General features: G+C 38.4%; 1 long non-coding RNA gene across 2 annotated transcripts in view; it reads left to right on the plus strand.

Moving 5' to 3' along the window:
- The window catches only part of LOC145503465 (uncharacterized), a 276,939-nt gene extending 254,558 nt beyond the window's left edge, over positions 1 to 22,381 (plus strand). For both annotated transcript variants that reach the window (XR_014051474.1, XR_014051477.1), the window contains one exon: positions 22,316 to 22,381. This is a non-coding gene — a long non-coding RNA (uncharacterized LOC145503465). The remainder of the gene's footprint in view (positions 1 to 22,315) is intronic.
- Positions 22,382 to 24,960: the final 2,579 nt, after the last annotated feature.

Here is a 24,960-nt window from a genome sequence, read left to right on the forward strand (position 1 = left end):
GAGTTCATTATAGTTGTTGCTTTGCAGCCTAGTGGTACAGGGACAGTCAGTATAGATTAAACATAGCTCTTTATAGTTACTGTCCTTCCGACATAAGGACTACCTAGTGGGACAACACCTGCTTGACTTTACTAAAGAAAATGTAAAAGAATAGGCATAAAAACATACTGAAAATTAAAAAGTAGATTAAATATTATTTTACTACATTACTTAGTCCAGCACCAGGGGGTGATTATTGTAACTAAGATGTCAGAATAATGGATGCTGAATTCTCCATAATCTAAAAATGTTTGCTAAACCTAAGTAAATTATTTCTGAAATAAACCTGAATTATTATGCAAATATAATGTGAATCTGAATTAATTCCAAAGGAAGCTATGAATTGAGTGACAAGAACACTGGACTTTGAGATTCTGTTTACCAAGGATATAGTACTGTTCCCCATAGGCAAGTTACTTAACATCCCTGACACTGAATTTCTTCACTGTAAAATATGTAACACCTAAATTACGGTGTTCTTTTAGTGGATCTAGTAAAATTTAGTAAAAATCTTTCTTCCTAGAACAAACTGAGTGCCTAGCAAATACTTGTTTAAATAGCAACATTATTTAAAATAAGGAAATATTTATTTATTACCAACTTTCTTCCAAAACAAGAGTGTACTTTTTAGTGATGCATAAAATATGACAAAAGAGAATATAGTGGGACAGAGGCGATAGAAATTTTAAACAACCAGGTAGAAAAAAGAGAAGTCAAGATAAGACTACAGTGATAACTACAAGGACCTATTGGAGACCTCAAATTTAGCTCTTCCTGGAACTCACATGCAAAAGTAGATAATCATTCGGTACACAGATCTTTGCTCAGTAACAGTAATGATCACCTGTTCTTGGTATTAAGAGCTGGCAAAGATTTCTCTTGAGGTTCTTCATAAAGAGAACAATGTTGAAAGTAATAAACAGCCTCCTCCATGGTATCCTTAAAATAGATGCAGTGACAACAACTTTATAGAACAGTTTCTAGGTAGGTTCCTTTCATTATTCCAAGGAGTAACTCAGTAAACACACTTCTGTGGATGACAAGGCAAGGGCAAGGCTATTAAGTCTTGCTTATTTTCTGAAGGGTACTGAGAAATATAGGGGCAAAAGAAGCAACTGCATTCTAGGTAACTGGCTTAACATGGGGATGTGTTTTAGGATATCTGAAAGCAGGAAGGGCCTGTGCTCTTCATGTCAGTTATCTTGAGCACTGTTTCTCTCACAAAGAAAATTTAAATAGGTGAAAAGAGAAGTCAGCTTAAATTGTAATCCTTGGAAAAGGCAACAGAAGCTATTCTTTGTTACTTGTTCTGCTCATTTAGCAAATGTTTGAGCACTGATTAAGAGCCACACATTGTACTCGGGATACACACTTCAGTATTGTAGTTTTGAAAGCTATGTTAATGTGTATGTATATGTATATCTCTACATCTGTCTCGACATCTACATTTATGCCTGTGCCTATTTGTATATCTATACATCTCCCCCAACACATAGATACCCAGAAATATCAAGTGTTGGTGTCTGTCATCATCAAATTTAATATAGATAAAGAGGTCATAGCAATTGAGTTTCATAAATTTATGAAATTATCAATCGGCACTGTATTAACATTCTTATAAGGACCTGTAAATAGTGTGACTGGCTTCTCAGGGGGCTCAGTGGTAAAGAACTGCCTGCCAGTGCAGGGGTCATAGGAGACACAGGTTTGATCCCTGAGTAGGAAAGATCCCTTGGAGAAGGAAATGGCAACCACTCGAGTATTCTTGCCTGGGAAATCCCATGGACAGAGGAGCCTGGAGGGCTACAGTCCATAGGATCGCAAAGAGTCGAACACAACTGAGTGATTGAGCACAAAACATTTTGACAGAATTTGTGCATCAATGGAAAGTTATTGTATTTGATACAAAGAAAAGAGATGGCTACTGTTTCTTTCCCTTGCATATTATCAAAATTCACCCCACCATTCTAGACAGATAGCTCCTTTCAGGTCAATTAAACATGCAATATTTTAAGAAGTGACCTTCTAGGAAGTCAAGCTTATCCCTTTAATTTATAAGGAAAATGAATCCCCTTAGATGTAAACCTTTATAAAATGGAATAGATGTGTTAGGTGGACAACATTAAACATGTGAAAATGTCTGATGACTTGTTTCAGCAATATCTGCCAAGACCACTGAGGTGAGTTGATGTTTTGTCCTCGTCTGTGTTGTGCAAAAATGATGAAATTTTGTATACTTTGTCTACCTTAAGTCTGTTGTCTTATTTTTAACTCCTATCATATGAGTCTAATTATAGCCCCTACTAGTTGGGAAATCAGTCCAGCCTTTTAAAAACCATACAAAATGGGTTAAGAAGATCTGAGAGAGTATGGAAGAGGCTTCCTTATGAGGGCTGCATGTGTTTAGTGCATAGATTCAATTGCATCAATTTTAACTGTTCAAAATAAAATTCTGTATTTTTTCACTTGATGGGCTTCACACAGATAGTTGAATGTATTGGTTAAAGGACATTTGGATAAAGTAAGCTCTATCGTAGTTGTACTTGCAATTTTTTCTTATTGAACTTAGAGTCTTGGTACTTATTTTGCCAAGGAATAAAACAAGTTAATAGAACTTTTTAAGGAATAGAAGTTACTAAGGGAGATAAAGATTCTTAAGATAGTAATAATAATGATAATAATAATAGTTACTATAATTATATTGAAGTCAATAATGGTAGCTTGGTGGCTAGCCAAGTACCAGGCTAGCATGTACCAGGCACAATGTTAAGCACTTTATCAATAAAAGTTCATTTTCAGTTCAGTTCATTTGCTCAGTCATGTCCGACTCTTTGCAACCCCATGGAGTGCAGCACACCAGGCTTCCCTGTCCATCATCAACTCCCAGAGCTTGCTCAAACTCATGTCCATCGAGTCAGTGATGCCATCCAACCATCTTATCCTCTGTCGTCCCCTTCTCCTCCTGCCTTCAATCTTTCCCAGCATCAGGGTCTGTAATCCTCCACAAATACACAGGGTTGAAACCATTTGTCTAAAAATGTCTGTAGAGTGCCCTCATTTTAAAAAATGAGAACATTTCATTCAGTATAAAATTCTAGGGGCAAGTTGTACAGTTTTATTGACTGTAAATATGTAAATATCACTTTAAAGACGGTTGATGTGTCTATTGTCCATTTAAAAGAATGTATACACCTGGCTTCTTTCATTTGGTGTAATGTGAGATTCATCTATCTTTCCACATGTATCAGTAATTTACTTTTATTGATGAATAATGTTTCATAATAAGAATATGCCACAAATAGTTTGCTTTATCATTCATTCTCTTGCTTGATAGGCATTCGAGAAGGATATTAGCATCTAGCTAATATGAGTAAAATTTCTATGAACATTCTCATGCAATTCTGTTAATGGATATAGGTTTTCATTTCTCTTGTGCCAATACCTAGTAATACAGTTGATGAGTTCTAGAGTAGGTGTGGGCTTCCCTGCTGGCTCAGTGGTGAAGAATCCACCTGTCAATGCAGGAGACGTGGGTTCAATCCTTGGGTCAGGAGATCCCCTGAAGAAGGAAATGGCGACCCACTCCAGTATTCTTGCCTGGAAAATCACATGGACAGAGGAGCCTGACAGGCTACAGTCCATGGGGTCACAAAAGAGTCAGACACGACTTAGTGACTAAATAACAATAAGGGTGGGTTTATGTTTTACATTAAGAAACTGTTAATACTTTTCCCAAATAGATCGTACCCTTTTGCACTCCTATCAATGTATAAGTTTCAACTGCCATATATCCTCACCAATATTTAGATCCATCAATCTTTTTTTTTCTCTTTTTTAAAAAATTTTTTTATTAGTTTATTTTCAATTTTTAATTTTAGCCACTCTACTGAATATGTATTGATGTTTCATTGTTTTTAATTTGCCTTTATCTGATGGCTTACAATGTAGATATACTTTCATGTGCTTATGCTGTGCTGTGCTCAGTCACTTCAGTTGTATCTGACTCTTTGCGACCTGTGGACTATAGCCTGCCAGGCTCCTCTGTCCATTGGATTGCATGGTATTTTTAGATAAAAATTGAGGGAACTTATTGCCAGCATATATTCTTTATTCTTAGAATGTCAAGGAAATTTACTGACTTTTTAATATCACTTTTGGGATGTTTGTTTGAATATCTTGCCCTCTTTTAGTTTTGTTGATTGTTTCTTTTTTATTATTGAATGGTGAGAATTTTTTTCTTAATGGTTTCTATTGATTGGCTGAATTTTTAACTTGGATGAAATTATTTATCATTTTCTTCCTTTAGGATTGGAGCTTTCTGTGTCCCTTTTAAGAATTTGCCTAAGCTCAGGTCATGAAGATATTCTATGATTCCTGTCTTCTAGTAGGTTTACAGTTTGGTCTTTATGTTCAGATTTTTTTTAGATCTAGGCCCATAATCCATTTCAAATCATTTTTTTGTAAAATGTAAGGTAAACATTGAAGTTCATTTATTTCCCATACAGATACCCAAATGTATCAGCAACATTTATTGAGACCTCTCTTTCCATTGCGTTGGTTTCTGTCAAACGTCAATTGACTATATAAATGAGGGTCAATTTCTGGAGTCTCTTTTCTGTTTCATTGATCAGATTTTCTGTTCTCATGCCAATATCATCATGCAGTTTTGATTATTATAAATTTATACTAAGCAGCATTTTACCTAGAGTCAGAAGCCATTTCACATAACATGTAAGACTCTTTCAACAATAAAATTCCAGTTACCTCTTTCTTTTGTGCTACTCTTATCATTTCCTCTAAGGGATTCTTGCCCACAGTAGTAGATATAATGCTTATCTGAGTTAAGTTCACCCATTCCAGTCCATTTTAGTTCACTGATTCCTAAAATGTTGTTGTTCACTCTTGCCATTTTCTGTTTAACCACTTCCAATTTACCTTGACTCATGGACCTAAATTCCAGGTTCCTATGCAATATTGTTATTTACACCCTCAGACTTTAGTTCCATCACCAGTCACATCTTGGGTGCAATCTCATAAATGACAGAATGATCTCCACTTATTTCCAAGGCAATCCATTCAATATCACAGTAATCCAAGTCTACGACCCAACTAGTAATGCTGAAGATGCTGAAGTTGAATGGTTCTAAGAAGACCTACAAGACTTTCTAGAACTAACACTCCAAAAAAGACATCCTTGCATTATTGGGGCCTGGAATGCAAAGGTAGGAAGTCAAGAGATACCTGGAGTAACAGGTAAATTTGGCCTTGGAGTACAAAATGAAGCAGGGCAAAGGCTAACAGAGTTTTGCCAAGAGAACACACTGGTCATAGCAAACACCCTCTTCCAACAACACAAGAGAAAATTCTACACATGGACATCAGCAGACAGTCAATACCAAAATGAGATTGATTATTTTCTTTGCAGCCAAAGATGGAGAAGCTCTATACAGTCAGCAAAAACAAGACCAGGAGCTGACTGTGGGACAGATCATGAACTCCTTATTGCCAAACTCAGACTTAAATTCAAGAAAGTAGCAGAAACCACCAGACCATTCATGTATGACCTATATCAAATCCCTTACAATTATACAGTGGAGGTGAGGGATTAGATCTGATAGACAGAGTGCCTGAAGAACTATGGACAGAATCATGACATTGGAAAGGAGGCAGTGATCAAGACCATCCTTAAGAAAAAGAAATGCAAAAAGGCAAAACGTTTGTCTGAGGAGGCCTTACAAATAGCTGAGAAAAGAGGAGAAGCTAAAGGCAAAGGAGAAAAGGAAAGATATACCCACTTGAATGTAGAGTTCCAAAGAATAGCAAGGAGAGAAAAGAAAGCCTTCCTCAGTGGTCAATGCAAAGAAATAGAGGGAAACAATTGAATGGGAAAGACTAGAGAACTCCTCAAGAAAATTAGAGATACCATGGGAACATTTGATGCAAAGATGGGCACAGTAAAGGACAGAAATGGTATGGACGTAACAGAAGCAAAAGATATTAAGAAGAGGTGGCAAGAACACACCGAAAAACTATACAAAAAATATCTTCACGACCCAGGTAACTATGATGGTATGATCACTCACCTAGAGCCAGACATCCTGGAGTCCAAAGGCAAGTGGGCCTTAAGAAGCATCACTATGAACAAAGCTAGTGAAGATGACGGAATTCCAGTTGAGCTATTTCAAATCCTATAAGATGATGCTGTGAAAGTGCTGCACTCAATATGCCAGCAAATTTGGAAAACTCAGCAGTGGCCACAGAACTGAAAAAGATCAGTTTTCATTCCAATCCCAAAGAAAGGCAATGCCAAAGAATGTTCAAACTACCGCACAATTGCACTCATCTCACATGCTAGTAAAGTAATGCTCCAAATTCTCCAAGCCAGGCTTCAAAAGTATGGGAACCATGAACTTCCAGATGTTCAAGTTGGATTTAGAAAAGGCAGAGGATCCAGACATCAAATTGCCAACATCGTTGGATCATCGAAAAAGCAAGAGAGTTCCAGAAAAAATATCTACTTCTGCTTTACTGACTACGCCAAAGCCTTTGACTGTGTGGATCACAAAAAACTGGAAAACTCTTTAGGAGATGAGAATACCAGACCACCTTACCTGCCTCCTGAGAAATCTGTATGCAGGTCAAGAAGCAACAGTTAGAAGTGGACATGGAACAACAGACTGGTTCCAAACAGGAAAGGAGTACGTCAAGGCTGTATATTGTCACTGTGCTTATTTAATTATATGCAGAGTACATCATGCAAAATTCCGGGCTGGATGAAGCACAAGCTGGATTCCGGGTTGCCGGGAGAAATATCAATAACCTCAGATATGCAGATGACACCACTCTTATGGCTGAAAGCTAAGAACAAAAGAGCCTCTTGATGAAAGTGAAAGGAGAGAGTGAAAAAGTTGGCTTAAAGCTCAACATTCAGAAAACTAAGATCATGGCATCCGATCCTATCACTTCATGGCAAACAGAAGGGGAAACAATGGAAACAGTGGCAGACTTTATTTTGGGGGGCTCCAAAATCACTGCAGATGGTGACTGCAGCAATGAAATTAAAAGATGCTTGCTCCTTGGAAGAAATGCTATGATCAACCCAGACAGTGTATTAAAAAGCACAGACGTTAATTACTATGTCAGCAAAGATCTCTCTAGTCAAAGCTATAGCTTTTTCAGTAGTCATGTATGGATGTGAGAGTTGGACTGTAAAAAATGCTGAGCACTGAAGAATTGATGCTTTTGAACTGTGGTGTTGAGAAGACTCTTGAGAGTCCCTTGAACTGCAAGGAGATCCAACCAGTCAATCCTAAAGGAATCAGTCCTGAGTATTAGTTGGAAGGACTGATACTGTAGATGAAACTCCAATACTTTGGCCACCTGATGCAAAGAACTGACTTCTTGGAAAAGACCCTGATGCTGAGAAAGAGTGAAGGCAGGAGGAGGGGATGACAGAGGATGAGATGCTTGGATGGCATCACTGACTCGATGGACATGAGTTTGAGCAAGCTCCAGGAGCTGGTGATGGACAGGGAAGCCTGGCATGCTGCAGTCTGTGGGGTTGCAAAGAGTCAGACACGACTGAGCGACTGAACTGAACCGAACTGTTTTCGTATATATTACATCATTATGTTTAAGCCCCACAATTCAGTGATAATTTTATTTTTAAAATGCATGTATTCTGTAATGAATAAGGAAATTAAAAAATAGTTTCAGTTCAGTTCAGTTGCTCAGTCGTGTCCGACTCTTTGCGACCCCTTGAATAGCAGCACGCCAGGCCTCCCTGTCCATCACCAACTCCCGGAGTTTACCCAAACCCATGTCCATCGAGTCGGTGATGCCATCCAACCATCTCATCCTCTGTCGTCCCCTTCTCCTCCTGCCCCCAATCCTTCCCAGCATCAGGGGCTTTTCCAATGAGTCAACTCTTCTCATGAGGTGGCCAAAGTATTGGAGTTTCAGCTTCAACATCAGTCCTTCAATGAACACTCAGGACTGATCTCCTTTAGGATGGACTGCTTGGATCTCTTTGCAGTTCAAGGGACTCTCAAAAGTCTTCTCCAACACCACAGTTCAAAAGCATCAATTCTTCGGTGCTCAGCTTTCTTCATCGTCCAACTCTCACATCCATACATGACTACTGGAAAAACCATAGCCTTGACTAGACGGACCTTTGTTGGCAAAGTAATGTCTCTGCTTTTAAATATGCTATCTAGGTTGGTCATAACCTTCCTTCCAAGGAGTAAGTGTCTTTTAATTTCATGGCTGCAATCACCATCAGCAGTGATTTTGGAGCCCCCCAAAATAAATTCTGACACTGTTTCCACTGTTTCCCCATCTATTTCCTATGAAGTGATGGGACCAGATGTCACGATCTTAGTTTTCTGAATGTTGAGTTTCTTTCTCTCTATTTTCTCAGGTACCATCTCATGTGCTCTTTATTGCTTCCTACAGATGTGACTTGCAGTCTTGCTTCATTTTCTTTCAGGCTGAAGAATTTTTCTTGACATTTTAGAGAATACATGCTGGCAATAATTCCCTTAATTTTTATCTAAAATTACCTTTATTTTGCCAATGTTTTTGAAATATATTTTGCTAGATATATAATCCTGGCACAACAGCTCTTTTTTTCTTTAAACATATAAAATTATTCCATTATTAGCCCTGTTCTCTCTTATGAAATGTGTCATTATTTGCTGCTACTATCATAATTATTTTTTGTCTGGTTTTTAGTAGTTCTGTTGTGTTCTACCCACATATGATTAGTTTTTTTTTACTTATTCTGGAGTTTACTTTGTTTCTTGGGTATTTAAGATTATATTTCTTGGACTAAATATGAAGAATTTAGATCATTATTTCTTTGATATTATTTCTATGCTATTTTCTATCTCTTCTTTTTCTCTGAGATTCTAATTATACATAAATTAGTGTGCTTGATATTACTAATATTAGGATCTGTTATTTTTGGTTTGAATATTTTTCTCTGAGTTCTTTAGATTGAATATTTTCTTGATCAGTCCTCGGATGATTTACTATGTCATCTTTAATCTGCCAGTAAGTCATCCATTATATTTTTTTATTTTGATGTTGTACATTTTAATTCTTTAATTTTCACTTGGTTTTTTTTTATAGTTTTTATTTTCTGCTAATATTTCTCATTCATTCTTTTTATTTCAAAATTATTTTCTTGAACATATAATGCCTGCTAATTCCAACACCTGCATAATCTCTAGGTTGTTTTCTAGTGACTATTTTAATTTTAATTACATGTCTTGTTTTCCTCTTTTATTCACATTTCTCTGAAGAAAATTTAACTTACATTCTAGAAATTGAGGATCTTCTATACAGACAACTGGATTTTGTTATCCTCCACTTAGGAGTGTTTATTTTTGTTCTAGCAGGTAACTATCTTTACTGGACTTGAATTCTAAACTGAATCTCTTCTGTAGTGGGCAATAGAAGAAATTTCTACTGTTCTTTCAACCTTCTAGATGACACTTTTTCCTGTGATCTCTGGATTCTTTCTGTCTCCCTCAAGTGCATTCCAGGTGTCAGCCAAGGATTTTGCAAAAGTGTACTTACAGAGTTTGGGTCTTCCCCTTCTGTGGTTTATTCATTTTGAACATTTTTCTCTAACAATTCTGAATTCCATCCTCTGACTCTCTGAGATAGTAAAGCTATGGTTCTCTGCTCTTGTATTCTAGCTACCCCATGCCACACTCTCATGAGAAAAAGATTTTTAAAAATGTATATATAATATATATTCCAGAGAGGATAATTGTTACTGTGAGAGTTTCCATCCAATACAACATCTTTATCTTATTTGAAGCAGAAATTCTCACTTTGTTTGTGGCCTCTGAATACATTTATTTATTTATTCTTTGCCTATTCAGAAATACATTTTTAAAATACTCATTTTTATATTGGCAGAAGTTTTATAATGTCCAGAATATTCTGAAAATAAAAGTTTCTATACTTTTAGCTTGATAATATGGTATGGCAGTATTATAATGTATTTATCTCAGGAAAAAATAAAATTTCTATAAAGCATTCCTATAACTTCATTTGAACATTACTATGTTCTAGAGTGAGCACCAAGATAACCTATTTGTGAAGCAGACATCCAACTAAATGTTGAAGGTGTTTCAGAGTAAGTTCTCCCTAACATTGCAGTTCCTCCTTATAGCCCCTTCATGATCTAGAGACAAAACCTTTCCATAAATACTGACTAACAGTAACAATGGAAACCTTAAACTTGTAAAATGGTAGACATCTGTGGAAATGTATGCCTTCTACTTACTTTTAGATGTAAGAACAAAATATAATGTGATTATTCACAGCAAACGAATTTAACATTGAATTTCTGAAACCTGGGCCCAGTTTTATTTTAAAGCAGATTGTAGCAACAAATCTAAGAGGTATCAGCAGTTAAAAATTGAAAAGACCAAATCCTTTGAGTGCCACTTTAATCCCAGATCAAACGAGGACTGCTGGTCCAAGAACTAAAATCGATTTCATTTAAACACATCAGAGCAGTCTCGTGATTATTTCCGTACTTTGCTGAAGGAGGAGGAAATGTGTAGAAAATAAATGTTCTTCTTAGAGCTAATCGTACCATGCCCAGATTGAATCAGCATTTCCAACAATTTCTGTATTTCTTTCTCACTTTTTTAAATACTCTTTATCCCCCAGGGCTAGAGTTATCCAGCATAATTCGTCTTAACTTTACTGCAAGAATACATCTACTGTTGCATAGGAAAAGATGTCTCCTCACAACAGTACTACTCATGTACATGCTCCCTTGTTCTGGGAAGAGTTGTGTGGCAGCTTGGTGTGAAGGGGACATTGCAGCCATGTAACAGGAGCCTAGGTGTAGTGACACAATCTGGGTTGCAGAGGGTGGGAGGGTGCTGAGTAATGGCAGATCAACACTGAAAAGGGACAGGATACCTCCTCCCATTCGCCTTTTCCTGACCCTTCAAGAGCAACAGTGGGGCTGTCAAAGTCAAGGTACTGTTCACCAGTCTGAGAAAGGAGCACCAGTGCCGTGTTGTCAGGAAAACCAGGCTGTTTCTTCTGGAGCTGACTCAGATACTGTAAGCTCCTTTAGAAAATGAGAGCTTAACTCTCACCTGTCATTCAGGGAGAATGATTTCTTCAAATTCTGTCAGTCAGGAGTGATGTCAGGAATGCCAACTCAGCCCTTTCTCTGCCCCGTATGGTTATGAGACAGATGTGGAGGGATGTCTGTGAACGAGGCGGCTCTGTGCAGAGGTGTGAATTAGAAGCTCATCTTCAGAACAGTTTCCTCAAGCTCCTAACACTGTGTGTTCCAGTGTTTTCCCTGGCAAAGCCCAACTCAGGCCTATTTCCCACCCTGTCAAAACTGACCTTGATCATTTCCCAATTCCTGGAGCCCCTCTCCCTTCCCTGTTCTCTACATAAGGCCCATAGCAGCACTATTTATAATAACAAAGACATAGAAATAATCCAAGTGCCCATCAACACATGACTAGCTTAAGAAGATGTGATATATATAATATACATATTTATATTATAGAATATCACTCAGCCATAGCAAAGAATGAAATATTGTCATTTGCAGCAACACGGATGAACCTAGAGAATATCATACTAGGTTTAAGTAAGTCAGAGAGAGAAAGACAAATATGTGATATCACTTACATGTAGAATCTAAAAAATAATACCGATGAATCTATATGCAAAACAGAAACAGACTTATAGACATAGAAAACTAACATGGTTACCAAAGGGGACAGGCAGTAGAGGAGGGATAAATTAGGAGTGTGAGATTAACAAATTACTACACATAAAACAAGTAAATAACAAACATTTACTGTATAGTTCAGTGAACTATAGTCAATATCTTATAAAAACCCATAATGAAAAATAATCTGAAAAAGTATATATATAACTGAATCACCTGCTCTATATCCAAAATTAACACAGCATTGTAAGTCAATCACATCTCAATTAAAAATTGTTAGTTTAGCAACCATCATTATCATTTTAATTCTCATGAGTTAAATATCATGTATATTTGCAAAAAAGTATTTTGAGCCTGTCATTTTTGGTATCTTAACCTTAAGTCTTGTGTGTGTTTGGGGTCCAATGTAAATTGTTCATGGCCCTAAAGGGACATAGTCCTCCCTCCCTTTCTCCTAACCCCTCTTTTTTTTTTAAATTGAATTAAAGCTGATTTAGTGTTGTGTTAACTTCTGCCGTGAGCAAAGTGATTCAATTATACATACATTTTGTTTTTCGTATTCTTTCCCACTGTGGTTTATCACAGACTCTGCAGTATAGTTGTTTAGAAAATTATTAATAAAGATTTATATTCATGGTTATGTAAGCACTGGAAGGGAACTTAGAGCCTTTTTAGGTTCACAGTCTCATTTTACAGATTAGAGACCTTGTCTGCACGTGACCATGTAATTACATGAGAGGGGAGGGCAAAAAGTTATGTTTATTACAATTACTATGAAATCATATGTAATTAAACAATTTGTTGAAATTGAAAAATGGCAGGTAGTGAGTTATTACTAGGGAAGATTGATAGAATAGCTACCTAGAGACTTCTCTCATACCTGATATATTTTTTTAAATTATTATGGCAATACAGACTGTTCTCAGCTTGCAGAATCTCATTGCTGCAAGTGTCAAACAGTTAACTAAATTCAGGGATTCTGGCTTACATGCATCCAAATTACAGGAGACTCAAGTGGAAAGCTGAGTGTCAGTGTATTAATTAATAAAGAGAAACATAACTGTCAAGAGAATGAGAAGAATCACTGATGTTGTAAAGAATATGATATAGCTGAAATTAATAACAGTAATAATAAAATTTAAAAATTAATCAAACATTATATGCCAGGCACTGATTGATATACTTTACAAAACATGTCATCTAAGCTTCTCAACAATGTTATAAGTAGATACTATCATTGTTCCCATTCCAGGAATAAGGAAGTCAAGAAACTTGACCATGACCATATAGCTAGTAAATGGTATAGTTGGGTTGTGAACCCAGGTAATCTGGTTTTACCCACTCTTCAATAGTGCCTTAGTAATGGTTCAGTAAACACAAAAGCAGAACATATGTTTAGATACCTGATTTACATTTTTGTTGGTTGGGATAAGGAACCAACCAACCCTAGTCTGTTCTCCACCTGGAGAGATTTTTCCATGCTCCCAGGAAAGGGGGCATTTGCCAACATCTGCAGGCATTTTGTGTTGTCATGACTGGAAGATAGGCTACTACTGGAATCTAGTAGGGAGAGTGCTGGAATGGTGTTAAACACCCTGCAAAGCACAGGATATCTGCCAACAACAAAGAATTACCCAGTCTAAAATATCAGTAGTCCTGGAGCTGAGAAACCTAGTATAAGGCAGTGGGAGCTGTATCCAACTCCACAATGGAAATCGTGCCCCATTGGGTCATTCTTGAGGGGTTCTTGGGTCCAGGTGCTCTGTTATTTATAGCACTATGCTTGGATGTGCATTTCAAATTTGCCTTTCTGACTTGCATTTTTCCGCGTGCTAAAATGGTTAATTCCCAATATACTCAATAATTTGTCTCATTAGATGTGATAAAAAAATTGTGTGCCCTTTCCATTCCCTCCCAAAGTTATTTGCAACTCTAATACTGAAACTATCAAAATTAGTTACAAATACTGAATCCATCTACATGTTCCACGTGATTTAAGCCTGAGTTCTGTTTTTTCATAGGCAAAGGTCACATTTTTTTCACCAGGATTTAAAACAAAACTGAGAACGATCATGAGCACCTTACTAATGTTGAACCTAGGATATTTCACTCAGGTAATGTATTCCATGCTACTTTTTCTCATCCAGACTGCAGATAAGCCTTTCTGATTAACTCAGAGACAAATCCCAGAGTGTTTCTGAATATCATGTCTTGAAATTAGAAGAGTCACTAGTGTGGAGCAGAGCTATCATGGTCTCAGGATTTCTGCCTCTGACCCAGAACTGTGACATGAAAAAGAAATATGCAGATTTGTGTTTTTTTTTAAATCCTTTTAGCTACCAAAGTATGAATTCTTCTGATGAAATTTGCTAACTTTCACTTCTATTGTGTTGTTGAAAGAGGGTGTTTATGACCAGTGCATTTTCTTGGCAAAACTCTGTTAGCCTTTGCCCTGCTTCATTTTGTACTCCAAGGCCAAATTTGCCTGTTACTCCAGATATCTCTTGACTTCCTACCTTTGCATTCCAGACCCCTATAATGAAAAGGACACCTTTTTTTGGAGTGTTAGTTCTAGAAGGTCTTGTAGGTCTTCATAGAACCGTTCAACTTCAGCGTCTTCAGCATTACTGGTTGGGGCATAGACTTGGATTACTGTGATATTGAATGGATTCCCTTGGAAATGAACAGAGATTATTCTGTCGTTTTTGAGATTGTATCCAGTACCGCATTTCGAACTCTTTTGTTGACTATGATGGCTACTCATTTCTTCTAAGGGATTCTTACCCACAGTAGTAGATATAATGTTCATCTGAGTTAAATTCACCCATTCCAATACATTTTCTCCTCTCTTCAACAACACAAGAGAAGACTCTACACATGAACATCACCAGATGTCAATACCAAATCAGATTGATTTTATTCTTTGCAGGCAAAGATGGAGAAGCCCTGTACATTCAGCAAAAACAAGACTGGGAGCTGACTGTGGGTCAGATCATGAACTCCTTATTTCCAAATTCAGACTTAAATTCAAGAAAGTAGCAGAAACCACTAGACCATTCGGGTATGACCTAAATCAAATCCCTTATGATTATACAGTGGAAGTGACAAATAGATTCAAGGGATTAGATCTGATAGAGTGCTTGAAGAACTATGGATGGAGGTTCATGACATTGTACAGGAGGCAGTGATCAAGACCATCCCCAAGAAAAAGAAATGCAAAAAGGCAAATGGTTGTCTGAGGAGGCCTTACAAATAGCTGAGAAAAGAAGAGAAGCCAAAGGCAAAGGAGAAAAGGAAAGATATACCCATTTGAATGCAGAGTACCAAAGAATAGCAAGGAGAGATAAGAAAGCCTTCTTCAGTGATCAGTGCAAAGAAATAAAGGAAAATAATAGAATGGGAAAGACTGGAGATCTCTTCAAAAAAATTAGTGATACCAAGGGAACGCTTCATGCAAGTTCAGTTCAGTTCAGTAACTTAGTCATATCTGAGTATTCAGTCCCATGGACTGCAGCACACCAGACTTCCCTGTCCATCACCAACTCCCACAGCTTACTCAAACTCATGTCCATCTAGTCAGCGATGCCATCCAACCATCTCTCCCTCTGTCGTCCCCTTCTCCTCCCACCTTCAGTCTTTCCCAGCATCATGCAAAGATGGACACAATAAAGGACAGAAATCATATGGACCTAACAGAAGCAGAAGATATTAAGAAGAGGTGGCAAGAATACACAGAAGAACTATACAAATTAAGATCTTCATGACTCAGATAACAATGATGATATGATCACTTACCTAGAGCCAGACATCCTGAAGTCCAAAGGCAAGTGGGCCTTAGGAAGCATCACTATGAACAAAGCTAGTGGAGGTGATGGAATGCCAGTTGAGCTATTTCAAATCCTAGAAGATGATGCTGTGAAAGTGCTGCACTCAATATGCCAGCAAATTTGGAAAACTCAGCAGTGGCCACAGAACTGAAAAAGCCAGTTTTCATTCCAATCCCAAAGAAAGGCAATGCCAAAGAATGTTCAAACTACCACACAGTTGCACTCATCTCACACGCTAGTAAAGTAATGCTCAAAATTCTCCAAGCCAGGCTTCAACAGTATGGGAACTATGAACTTCCAGATGTTCAAGTTGGATTTAGAAAAGGCAGAGGAACCAGAGATCAAATTGCCAACATCCGTTGGATCATAGAAAAAGCAAGAGATTTCCAGAAAAAAACATCTACTTCTGCTTTACTGATTACACCAAAGCCTTTGACTGTGTGGATCACAAAAAACTGTGGAAAATTCTTAAAGAGACGAGAATACCAGACCACCTTACCTGCCTCCTGAGAAATCTGTATGCAGGTCAGGAAGCAACAGTTAGAAGTGGACAGCAAGAACAGACTGGTTCCAAACCGTAAAAGGAGTACATTAAGGCTGTATATTGTCACCCTGCTTATTTAACTTATATGCAGAGTACATCATGCGAAATGCCGGGCTGGATGCAGCACAAGCTGGAATCCAGATTGCCGGGAGAAATATCAATAACCTCAGATATGCAGATGACACCACCCTTATGGCTGAAAGCAAAGAAGAACTAAAGAGCCTCTTGATGAAAGTGGAAGAGGAGAGTGAAAAAGTTGGCTTAAAACTCAACACTCAGAAAACTAAGATCATGGCATCCAGTCCTATCACTTCATGGCAAATAGATGGGGAAACAATGGAAACAGTGGCAGACTTTATATTTGGGGGTTCCAAAATCACTGCAGATGGTGACTGCAGTGATGAAATTAAAAGACACTTGCTCCTTGGAAGGAAAGCTATGACCAACCTAGACTGCATATTAAAAAGCAGGGACATGACTGCCAGCAAAGGTCTGTATAGTCAATGCTATGGTTTTTCCAGTAGTGTTGTATGGATGTGAGAGTTGGACTATACAGAAAGCTGAGCACCGAAGAACTGATGCTTTTGAACTGTGGTGTTGGAGAAGACTCTTGAAAGTCCCTTGGGCTGCGAAGAGATCAAACCAGTCAATCCTAAAGGAAATCAGTCCTGAATACTCATTGGAAGGACTGATGCTGAAACTCCAATACTTTGGCCACCTGATGCAAAGAACTGACTCATTGGAAAAGATCCTGATGCTGGGAAATATTGAAGGCAGGGGGAGAAGGGGATGACAGAGGATGAAATGGTTGGATGACATCACTGACTCAATGGACATGAGTTTTTGCAAGCCCCGGGTGTTGGTGATGGACAGTGAAGCCTGGCATACTGCAGTGCATGGGGGTGCAAAGAGTCAGACACAACTGAGTGCCTGAACTGAACTTTCCTAGCAAATACAAGCTTGTTACAAAGTTTATTATGGGTTGTGTTTAAGTGGAACTCGGGTGTCAAGGCTGTTTGGCTTATATACTGGTTTACAATATCATAGCCTTATGTTTGTATAATATGCTTATGTTTCTTAAGTTCTATTTTGTTTAATTTCTATCATAATCCTTGGAAATAGATATGAATTATCCTGTGTATTTTAATATGTTTTCCTTATAAGCATATTTAAAAACTCAGAAATACAAGAGTAAAACATAGCACCAATCACAGATATCACATTAGGTACTGGTTACATATGCAATGTGTGTGACAGTGTGTTAGTTGCTTAGTCGTGTCTGACTCGTTGCGATCCAATGAATTGTAACCCACCAGGCTTCCCTGGGCTTTTCTGGTGGCTCAGATAGCAAAGAATCTGCCTGCAATGCAGGAGGGAAAGGGAAGTCGCTCAGTCCTGTCGGACTCTTTGCGACCCCGTGGACTGTAACCTACCAGGCTCCTCCGTCCATGGGATTCTCCAGGCAAGAATACTGGAGTGGTTTGCCATTTCCTTCTCCAGGGGATCTTCCCGACCCAGGGATCGAACCCAGGTCTCCCGCATTGGAGGCAGACGCTTTACCCTCTGAGCCACCAGGGAAGTCCGCGCAATGCAGGAGACCCAGGTTCAATCCCTGGGTCGGGATAATCCCCTGGAGAAGGGAATGGCAACACACTGCAGTATTCTTGCCTGGAGAATTCCATGGACAGGGGAGCCTGGCGGACTACAGTCCATGTGGTCGCAAAGAGTTGGACATGACTGAGCGATCAACACACACATACACACAGGGTCCTCTGCCCATGGACTTCTCTGGGCAAGATACTGGAGTGGCTGGCATTCCCCTCTCCAGGGGCTTCCTTCCATTCCCTTCTCCAGTGGCTTCCAGCAACTAACTTTTTTACTTTTTCACGTATGTAATACTTTGTATTTTTAGCAAAAGTGAAGTCAAATGCATACAATTAATTGTAGCATATCTTTACTTAATAATATACAGTCTCTTTCCTATGTCAATATTAATTTCTATTCAATTTATTGAATAGATGTTTAGCATCCTATTGTAGGGACTTACTTAAATTGAATTAGCCAATCCCTTAATGAAGAACAGTCGATTTTTGGTACAGCTTGTCTTTCATTTAAAGAAATGTAATTATGAACCAATACTTTATGCATACACTTTTATATATTTGCCTTGTTTCTTTGATTTCTTATGTTTAAAATTAAGGTCATATTACCAAATTGCAATGAGAAAGGCCCTAATCAAGAGTCTTAGCTGTATTTGGTTCATTTCTTTATTCCCTTTCTAATACTAGAAATTATTAATCATGTAAATATTGGCCGACTGATATTTCTTATTACTTATCTTTTCCTTAATAATGTTGAACATCACTTCTTTTTTTATATGCAGTCTACACTTACACTTTTTGAAATTAACTTCCTAATAATTCCCAAATTTCTTCAGATTTTTCTTTCCTATTAATTTGATTTGTTTTCTTGACTGGTTTACAGGAGTTTTTTGTATCTTGCTGTGCTGTGCTTAGTTGCTCAGTCATGTCCAACTCTTTGTGACCCCACGGACTATAGTCCGCCAGGCTCTTCTCTCATGGGGATTCTCCAGGCAAGAATACTGGGGTGGGTTTCCATTCCTCCTGCAGGGTATCTTCCCAACCCAGGGATCGAACCCAGGTCTCCTGCATTGCAGGCAAATTTTTATTGTCTGAGCCACCAGAGAAACTCAAGAATACTGGATTGGATAGCCTATGCCTTCTCCAGGGGAATCTTCCTGACCCAGGAATTGAACTGAGATCTCTAGCATCGCAGGAGGATTCTTTACCAGCTGAGCTACCAGGGAAGCCACTTTATATCTTAGGGATAGTAAAATCTTTCTTATTACATGTTGTTAATGACATCTTTGTCTTATAGAAAGCAAGAAAGTAAAGTTTAAGGGGGTTAACTTACGTGTCCAAGGTACAAGTGTCAAAATCACGACTAAATGCTAGATCTGACGACTTGTTTTTTAAATTCACCTTTGTCATTGCCTTTCTTAAATGAAGCAATTAGAAATCCAACAATAGATGCAAGAATAATTGCATTTTGAGGGTGAATTCCTCCTGAGATATTTTTGGAGTGATTACTAGAATAATTGTATGCTGCTCTATGGGAAACTAATATTTCTTGCATTCTCCTAAAGACCATGTGTCTGATATAATTCCTGGCACATAGTAGACTATAAATATTTGTGAATGGATGAATTAGTATGCTGTATCCTATGGTTTGAGTGATAAAAGACACAGTCGCAGCATTCAAAGAACTCCCAGTCTTGCGGAGGTGACAGATGAAAGATAGACAAAATGATCCAATATGGGATGAATGTTATCATGGAAATGAACATAGAGTCAATATGATACCTAAGTGAATGTTAGAAATAATTGACAGTGACTCTCAAATCCCCTTCTGCAAATATATTAGCTAGGAGCACACTGTCTTACAATGTGACATTTTTCTTTAGAGAAAAGTAATGAAGTAATGAAAAGCACAGAGTCTTTAGAGTCAGATACAGCTGAACTTAAGGTCCAGCTGTACTACTTTCTATCTGAATAAGATCCCTTCTGTGAATCTGAACATTTTTACCTATTGATAGCAATTTGTGTTTAGTCGCTAAGTCGTGTCTGACTCTTTTGCCACCCATGGACTGTAGCACACTAGGCTCCTCTGTCCGTGGGATTTCCCAGGCAAGAATACCAGAGAGGGTTGCCATTTCCTTTTCCAGAGAATCTTCCTGACCCAGGGACTGAATCAGTGTCTCCTGCATTGGTAGGCAGCTTCTTTACCACTGATCCACCAGGGAAGCCCTTGATATCAATAGTAATGTCAATATCCTAGGTTATTAGAAGGACTAAATGATAATATATTCAAATGTCTTAGCTCTTAGAAGATGCTCTAGAGACACTAATTCTGATTCTTTTACCTGTTCCTCAAACAAATTGTCTTAAAAATCACCCATTTGAAAGATTACCTGCTGCTTTATGTCAACGTTTATGCCTTTTAGAAAACTGTTAATAGTTCATTATCTTATATTGGTCTCTCTTTTTAGCAGAACTTTGGACAGTCTGCAACAGACTTTTACCATGCATGAGACTTCTGTCTTGCACAGAACAATTTAGAGACATAAAGTTATGTACTGAGTTTAAATTCTTCAAAAATATAAATAGTCTGTGACTCTGATGTTCCCAAGAATGTAGAAAGCATCAAATAATAGTATAAAATACTGAAATGTTGTTTCATGAAAGCTATGCTAATGCTGAAGAGATGGATTTCAATAAAGGTTACTTGATATTACATTTCATGCAAAGATGGGCTCGATAAAGGACAGAAATGGTATGGACGTAATAGAACCAGAAGAGATTAAGAAGAGGTGGCAAGAATACACAGAAGAACTGTACAAAAAAAGATCGTCATGACCCAGATAATCACAATGGTGTGATCACTCACCTAGAGCTAGACATATTGGAATGTGAAGTCAAGTGGGCCTTAGAAAGCATCACTACGAACAAACCTAGTGGAGGTGATGGAATTCCAGTTGAGCGATTTCAAATCCTCAAAGATGATGCTGTGAAAGTGATGCACTCAATATGCCAGCAAATCTGGAAAACTCACCAGTGGCCACAGGACTGAAAAGGTCAGTTTTCATTCCAATCCCAGAGAAAGGCAATGCCAAAGAATGTTCAAACTACCACACAATTGCACTCATCTCACACGCTAGTAAACTAATGCTCAAAATTCTCCAAGCCAGGCTTCAGCAATACATGAACTGTGAAATTCCAGATGTTCAAGTTGGTTTTAGAAAAGGCAGAGGAACCAGAGATCAAATTCCCAACATCCGCTGGATCATTGAAAAAGCATGAGAGTTCCAGAAAAACATCTATTTCTGCTCTATTGACTATGCCAAAGCCTTTGACTGTGTGGATCACAGTAAACTGTGGAAAATTCTTCAGGGGATGAGAATACCAGACCACCTGACCTGTCTCTTGAGAAACCTGTATGCAGATCAGGAAGCAACAGTTAGAACTGGACATGGAACAACAGACTGGTTCCAAATAGGAAAAGGAGTACATCAAGGCTGTATATTGTCACCCTGCTTATTTAACTTATCTGCAGAGTACACTATGAGAAACGCTGGGCTGGATGAAGCTCAAGCTGGAATCAAGATTGCCAGGAGAAATATCAATAACCTCAGACATGCAGATGACACCACCCTTATGGCAGAAAGTGAAAAGGAACTAAAAACCCTCTTGATGAAAGTGAGGGAGGAGAGTGAAAGAGTTGGCTTAAAGCTCAACATTCAGAAAACTAAGATCGTGGCATCTGGTCCCATCACTTCATGGAAAATAGATGGGGCAACAGTGTCCGTCCTTATTTTTTTGGGCTCCAAAATCACTGCAAATGGTGACTGCAGCCATGAAATTAAAAGACGCTTACTCCTTGGAAGGAAAGTTTTGACCAACCTAGATAGCATTTTAAAAAGCAGAGACATTACTTTGCAAACAAAGGTCCATCTAGCAAGGCTATGGTTTTTCCAGTAGTCGTGTATGGATGTGAGAGTTGGATGGTGAAGAAAGCTGAGCGCCGAAGAACTGATGCTTTTGAACTGTGGTGTTGGAGAAGACTCTTGAGAGTCCCTTGAACTTCAAGGAGATCCAACCAGTCCATCCTAAAGGAGATCAGTCCTGGGTGTTCATTGAAAGGACTGATGTTGAAGCTGAAACTCCAATACTTTGGTCACCTCATGCGAAGAGTTGACTCATTGGAAAAGACCTTGATGCTGGGAAGGATTGGGGGCAGGAGGAGAAGGGGGCGACAGAAGATGGGATGGCTGAATGGCATCACCAACTCGATGGACATGAGTTTGAGTAAACTCCGGGAGTTGGTGATGGACAGGGGGGCCTGGCCTGCTGCGATTCATGGGATCAGGGAGAGTCGGACATGACTGAGCAACTGAACTGAACTGAACTGAACTGATATTACATTGCCTGTTCTTAAAAATCATAACCTGACTTTCTAAGTGGGTGATTGAGATATATTCTTTTTTTAAAAAAAATGCAACTTTAAAATTGGTACATTTATTTCTAAAACATCAGTGCATTTCTGTAGGCAGCAAACAAACATTATTAATGTAGTGATTCTTTTCCCCTTCATCTCTAGGGAAAGGAGAATTACAAAGCCTTCTGTCTCTGACCCACTGCTTGCTGAACACAGTATGCAATTAAGGTACAAATGGATCCAAAAAAAGTATGCTCTTTATTGTCTATGCTTCTCATTCCAGACAAGATTTTAGACAGCTTACTGTTTATTATGATAGAGAATGCCTAGGAACAATTCGATCTTAGTTTGTGCAGCCTGTTTAGAATGTGAGCTCTGGGGGGAAGGGGCCATCCTCCTGAGGTGCCATGTATATGCTAGTGGATGCCCAAGAGTAAGATTTTCATCAGCAAAGATTAGGAATGTTTGAGTGTTAGTCACTCAGTCATGTCTGACTCTTTGCAACCCCCTGGGCTGTCCATGGAATTCTCCAGACAAGAATACTGGAGTGGATGGCCATTCCAGAAATATTGGGTGAGAGAAGCAGAAATTTAGAGTAAAAACAAATATCTTTGATATTCAAGAGTTGTGTGAACTTTAAAATTTTATTCTTGTAAGAGCCATGGCACACTCCACCCTCTGCTAATTGACATTATATGTTCCTGCTTCCTTCTCAAGCAGGTATTAGGCATGTTGTATTGGGTTCAGATGTGGTTGTCCTTTTGACTCTGGTATAATGAGCTACCTTCTGGTGGAGGGTGCTGCTACTGCTAAGTCACTTCAGTCGAGTCCGACTCTCTGCGACCCCATAGACGGCAGCCCATCAGGCTCCCTCATCCCTGGGATTCTCCAGACAAGAACACTGGAGTGGGTTGCCATTTCCTTCTCCAATGCGTGAAAATGAAAAGTGAAAGTGAAGTCGCTCAGTCATGTCCGACTCTTCGCGACCCCATGGACTGTAGCCTACCAAGCTCCTCTGTCCATGGGATTTTCCAGGCAAGAGGACTGGAGTGGGTTGCCATTGCCTTCTCCAGGTGGAGGGTGAGGCCCTCTGAAAAAAAATAGAGGATTTTATTATCAATCACTGAAGAAAGAGGCCAGCTTCAGAACTTGGATGACTAACCTAGACAGGAGGGAGCAGAGACAGGTGACACTAGTCACCCTCTGTTGTGGATCACTCCCTCAGGGTCTAGATGACAGGAGAGTGGAGGGCCAGGCTGGACATAGATCATGATGGGCTCTTGGAACCTCAGGTCATAAACTTACAGACAAATCCTATTTACTTGTATGCTAGTCTCTCAGTTTCTTTCTTCCCTCTTTATTTTTTCTAAGATGAATCTTCTTGATTTGGGTACACTATGCAGAATACTTAACCACTGGCAATTCACAGAAGCTTCTTTGTATTGAAATCTCATGTATATCCTGCCATGAGAATGTGCCCTTCGAGGCCTATATTCACATTTTCCAATTATTCTAACTTCACAAGGAGCTTGTATCCTTCCTCCTTTGGTACTTGATAGCAACTGATATTTAACTAATAAGGTCTCTTAATATCTCTGTCACTTTTCCAGGAAAATTTGGACAACTCTTATCTATTTTATCAATTACATATGCTTCATGCTGTGAATCAAAAGAGAAATTTCAATAATGTTACTTTTAGCAAGTATACTGAGTGTTTCTAAAATCACTAGTTGACTAATTAAATGGTAGAATAAAGATGATTTTAAGGAAAAACTATCCTTGGAAGAAAAGCTATGACCAACCTAGACAGCATATTAAAAAGCAGAGACATTACTTTGCCAGTAAAGGTCCATGTAGTCAAAGCTATGGTTTTTCCAGTAGTCATGTATGGATGTGAGAGTTGGACCATAAAGAAAGTTGAGTGCTGAAGAATTGATGCTTTTGAACTGTGGTGTTGGAGAAGACTCTTGAGAGTCCCTTGGACTGCAAGAAGATCCAACCAGTCCATCCTAAAGGAGATCAGTCCTGAATATTCATTGGAAGGACTGATGCTGAAGCTGAAACTCCAATACTTCAGCCACCTGATGTGAAGAACTGACTCATTGGAAAAGACCCTGATGCTGGGAAAGATTGAAGGCAGGAGGAGAAGGGGATGACAGAGGAAGAGATGGTTGGATGGCATCACTGACTCGATGGACATGAGTTTGAGCAAGCTCCAGGAATTGATGATGGACAGGGAAGCCTGGAATGCTGCAGTCTATGGGGTCGCAAAGAGTCAGACATGACTGAGTGACTGAACTAAACTGATAATCTTTTAATTTTAACTGAACTAGTCTAATCAAATATTCCATATTCAATATTTTGATAAGTTTCAGAAGCCTGAATCTTCAGATTATCTTCTTCTTTACTAGAGGAGAATTGTTTTGGATTTCTTTCCCTAATACGGTGTGATTAAAGAGCAACAACAGGATCTAGAGCTAAAGATATATTTCTACAATTGTATTTACACATATGAAAATATGGCAGGCTATTTTTTCTTACCTCTGAAATATTTTTCCTCAGGAAATTCCATTTTATGGTTCAGACTAATTTAATTGACAATTGCCTCAACACCTCAAATTTGTGAAGACTGTGCTGATATTTATGAAATAAGATAATATTATGAAACTTTCCTTTAAAAAAAAGTTAGAAACTTCTTATGATTCTTTTATTTGAAGGCAACAAAATGCATTCCTCTCATGATATAAAATGAAAAAACTCAATTACTGAAGCAAATGACAAGGTTTTCTCTATAATTCTGATAAAGA

The sequence above is a fragment of the Giraffa tippelskirchi genome, chromosome 1, assembly GCF_054371585.1.
Source record: "Giraffa tippelskirchi isolate mGirTip1 chromosome 1, T2T-mGirTip1v1.2.pri, whole genome shotgun sequence".
Classification (NCBI taxonomy): Eukaryota; Metazoa; Chordata; class Mammalia; order Artiodactyla; family Giraffidae; genus Giraffa; species Giraffa tippelskirchi.